The sequence below is a fragment of the Dreissena polymorpha genome, chromosome 10 (assembly GCF_020536995.1).
Source record: "Dreissena polymorpha isolate Duluth1 chromosome 10, UMN_Dpol_1.0, whole genome shotgun sequence".
Taxonomy (NCBI): domain Eukaryota; kingdom Metazoa; phylum Mollusca; class Bivalvia; order Myida; family Dreissenidae; genus Dreissena; species Dreissena polymorpha.
The window spans coordinates 3,682,270-3,687,117 of record NC_068364.1 but is presented as its reverse complement, the minus strand read 5'-3'; the positions used below and the strand labels follow the sequence as shown (position 1 = coordinate 3,687,117).

The following is a 4,848-nucleotide window of genomic DNA, read 5'->3' as shown; positions in this document are numbered from 1 at the left end:
AAGTGTGATTTAAATGTATCGAAAGAAAACTGCGTTTAAATCAAATATTAACATACCATATATTTCGATAGTGAAGAAATATACTCTTTATAAGGCATGCGAGGACACATATGATGTGCACTCCCGTTGTATATTTTTTATCTACTTACACTAATGGGTGGTTTGACAATTGTAACACACTTTTCATGCGGTGAATATGCGACTTACAAGTGAAAAAAACAACAATAGTTAAACTTTTGGTTTCAATAAATTTATTTAGATACGTAAATTGCAAACTTTATTTCAAAGTCAGCATTTACGCCGACTACCTTTTTAATTAAAAGATATTTCTTGTTATATTTAGTTTGTTTTTTTTTAATATTCGATTTTAGCGATTATAAAGCATTTTTTGAGGTTGTCTATAGTATACCTGTAGTAATTGGTTAACTCATGTTAAACGTTTCATAAATTGAGAACTGTGAATATAAACAAGCTTCTTCTATTCCGTTGTTAGCACCCGTAAATACAAAAGATCGCTGCTATCTGTTGAGAACAAAAGAACGTTTCCCAGAAATATCAAATTTAAAGGGTTAAATATGTACCACCACTTCATCTGTTGAATTGTTCTAATGGCGTATTGCACCTTTCTGAGATGTGTTCAGGTGATATGGTAAGGTGTGAAACTTGATTGTTTAGACGATTGGTTGTCGGGAAATTGAATCGGATTGATGTGTAGTTCACCTGATTAGGTAAATATGAAGTTGTGTTTCGCATGCTGTATCGGTGTGTGCTTTGCAATTGAGACGGTGCTTGTGAGAAAGATACGTTTTGTGTCCGTGTTTAGTTAATTAAAAATAATTCATAATAGAGATGTAAAACTTATTAAAACAAAATTGTTTTAGGTGACTATTTTTACCGCTCGAAGTATTAAAAAAACATGCTGATATTAATGAAAAGGAGCATAACCTAAAAACAAATTTATATGTGTTTTATATTCCCCATGAAAAATATAGGTATTAAACAATTCACACGTGCGCCTAAATGTGTATGTGTACTTTAACGGATCGTTTTGAACTGTCAACACTGTCAATTATCGTAAATGGAAAGTTTTCACGCTGCAACTAATTTGGAATAAATACAGCACATTGTAAGTTGGAACATTTTCAAACTTAAATCAATAGATTTGGACAAAAAATATCGGGGACAAATTCTTTGTCTGAATCCAATATACGTCGTGGGTGGTATCTCTTAACATATTTTTGTTGAACAGCTGATACACCATGGCCAACCGCTGAAGGTCACATATACCCGTCTGAATTGTGGATCCTCATCTCTGCCATTGCTGTTAATAAAAAGATAAGAGGTATCATTTTTAAAGCTCAAAGATGACGTAAGACAGTTTTGCTTAAAGAGATAATTGTGATGTGCGATTGTTGTTGACTTCCTTTGGTAAGCATGCAGACAGATAACACTGTCTATTCGACTTGATTTATAGAGCTAAGTCGTTTAAACATTGTTGGCGCTAAAACTTGGGCAAGGCTCCTCAGTTTACAGCGAGGGACACACATTTTTGCCCGCAAGCGTAAACACACTGACGTGGGTCGATGGTGCGAAAGCGAGTCCGAATTAGCGTTAACAGTGTTAAAACGCCTAAGCTCTGAAAATCAAGTTTAATCGATAGCGGGTTCGTTCTGTTTTCCAACAACAGTGCTGTTTACTTACCAAAGGCAGAAAGTAAGGTTTTGCATCATCTTGTCTCTTTTTTCAGTGCTGCAATATAACGTAAACTCTGACATTTTGTTGCATATGGACGTATTCTTATTTATCTATATATGCTAATACGTGTTTACGCTATTTATCTGCAACTAATTTGGAAAAAAAGCACATGGTCATTTGGGACACTTTACAATTTAATCAATATATTTGGACACAAAATATTGGCGATGTATTCTTTGTCTGTATATCCAATATATGTCGTGGTGGTATCTCTTACATATGTTTGTTCAACAGCTGTCCGTGCATTGGGATAAGGGAAGGAACTCTACATGGGCTCCGAGAAACCATGACCAACCGCTTAAGGTCACCTATACCATACTGAAGTATGGACCGTCATCTCTGCCATTGATATCCCCACGCTTTTTGAAAAGCGTGTGGATATTGTGGTTATCACCGCCGTCTATGTGTCTGTCTGTCCGTCTGTCCTGGCTACTATCTCCTCCTACACTATAAGCACTAGAACCTTGAAACTTACACACATGGAAGCTATGAGCATATGTGCGACCCTGCACTATTTGGAATTTTGATCTGACCCCTGGGTCAAAAGTTATGGGGGTTGGGGTGGGGCCGCGTCAGAGATTTTCACTCATTTTTTTAAATGTTATTTTACATTAACTTCTTCATTTCTTCACCGATTTACTTCAAATTGATACTGAACATCTCTTATGACAATACGGTCAATCTCAACTGTGCATGGTCCCATTACCAACCCTGGGGCATTCCCGCCCACATAGACCACGCTCACCCAAATTGCCTTTTACCACAACTTCTTCATTTCTACACCGATTTACTTCAAATTGATTCTGAACATCTCTTATGACAATTCGGTCAATCTCAACTATGCAGGGCCCCATTACCAACCCTGGGGCGCCCCCTGGGTCAAACATGCGGCGTGGGGATACGGTTCGGCCTCTGCCGCGCCATTTCTAGTTGTGAATAAAAAGATAAGTGATATCATTTTTAAATGTCAAAGATGACGTTAGACAGGTATGCTTAAAGTGATAATTGTGATGTGCGATTGTTGTTTACTTCTTTTGGTAAGCATTACTGCTGTTGGTATGCAGACATACAACTCTTTCCATTCGACTTGATTTATAGAGCTAGGACGTTTTAACATCGTTGAAGCTCAAACTCGGGCAATGCTCCTCAGTTTACAGCGAGGGACACACTTTTTTGCCCGCAAGCGTAAACACACTGACGTGGGTCGATGGTGCGAAAGCGAGTCCGAGTCAGCGTAAACATTGTTAAAACGCAATAGCTCTGAAAATCAAGTTTAATCGATAGCGTTTTCGTTCTGTTTTCCAACAGCAATACTGTTTACCAAAGGCAGTAAGCAAGGTCTTACACCATCTCATCTCTTTTTTTCAGAGCTGCAGTATAACTAACTCTGACCTTTTGTTACAAATGGACGTATTCTAATTTACCTATATTGGCTAATACGTGTTTATGTTATTTGTCTGCAACTAATTTGGTTAAAATATAGCAAATGGTAATTTGGAACACTTTACAATTTAATCAATATATTTGGACGAAAAAAAATGGCGACGTATTCTTTGTCCGTATCCAATAAACGTCGTGGTGGTATAAACATATTTTTGTTCAACAGCTGTCCTTGCATTGAGATAAGGGCAGGAACTCTACATGGGTTCCGATACACCCTGGTCAACAGCTGCATGTCACATATACCAGACTGAAGTATAAACCATCATCTCTGCCATTGCTGTGAATACAAAGATATGCGATATCATTTTTAAAGGTAAAAAATGATGTTAGACAGGTATGCTTAAAGAGATAATTGTGATACAACTATGCGATTGTTGTTGACTTCCGTTGGTAAGCATTTCTGCTGTTGGTATGCAGACAGACAACACTGTCCATTCGACTTGATTTATGCTTATTTTTTTGCATTTATATGCAGTGTAAATACATTGATCTGCTTTTTAATGTGTATTCGGCGGGGGGTAAGATCTGGAGGAGAAAAAGAGCTAATTGTTGATTTTCAATTTAGTAGCGTTTAATTTATTTTTAGGTCAGTTTCCAGTTCGTGTCAGATGGGACACAAACACGATCCGGTTCCACTGCTGAAGAAGTATGGCGCAACGTTTACGGATGCCATGAAGATTCCTCAATTTAGACGTTCCGTGAAGGCTGAACATCGTTGCATATTAAAGAAATTGGAGTGACTGAATAATATTTTTCGGCGTAGCTGTTTAACGTCACTTTTGACCTTAGATGACCTTCATTCATGATAGGTCCCAAATGAATAAATCCGAATTGTGCATTGGCTAATAATACATAAATCACCGTAAACACATTGGATGCATATCATTTGAATTGAAATATGAATATATTGTAAAATTACATTAAAAGTAGCTATTGTTTATATGCCGTAGCGGTCACACTAAACACTGCAAAAACAGGCTAGATTGCGCTTTACGGGTACGCAGTTGTTTACCACTATTGACAAAGCGGGGGTTTCGGGGCGGTAGCCCCCGAAACTTAGGAAATATATAGGTGCTAAAAATATGTCTGTCTTTGATTTATTCTAATCAATATTAGTGCGTTTATTAGTGTTAATTTGTTTCTTTGTACTTAGTTTTGTTCATTTTTTATATAAAGTTCTGTGTTTCTGCAAAATATTCATATCACTATGATGCTTGCAATATTGAGTCTTTTATGTTTACATTCTATTAACATCTTTACACATTATAACACATTATCTTTTATTTCATTCCAACATTGTGTTCATAGTACTTCAGTGGCGAATTTGTTTTCTTTTCCTATTGAATTTAATGTATTACTCGTTCAATTATAAAAACCTAGTCATTACAATACTTATTGACAATAAAACATACAATTTCACCTCTTGTTCTTCATTTCTTATTTGTTAATACAGTAAAATATATTATCTTATTATCACTCACTACCTTCATTAAAATATATGGTTGCTTCATTCCATCTCCTTTCACTGGTCGCAAACATTACAACATCAACGCCGTATATCTTTATCCCCACGCTTTTTGAAAAGCTCGGGGACATTGTGGTTATCTCCGCCGTCTGTCCGGTTGTCCGTCTGTCCGTCCGTCCGTCCGT

The 4,848-nt window shown here is 36.8% G+C and overlaps 1 long non-coding RNA gene across 1 annotated transcript; it reads left to right on the top strand.

The window, feature by feature from the left end:
- Window positions 1–593: 593 nt before the first annotated feature.
- Window positions 594–4,554, top strand: LOC127848847 (uncharacterized). The gene is made up of 5 exons (XR_008034787.1): window positions 594–728; window positions 1,250–1,342; window positions 1,990–2,078; window positions 3,362–3,511; window positions 3,785–4,554. It is a non-coding gene; the product is annotated as an uncharacterized LOC127848847 (long non-coding RNA).
- Window positions 4,555–4,848: the final 294 nt, after the last annotated feature.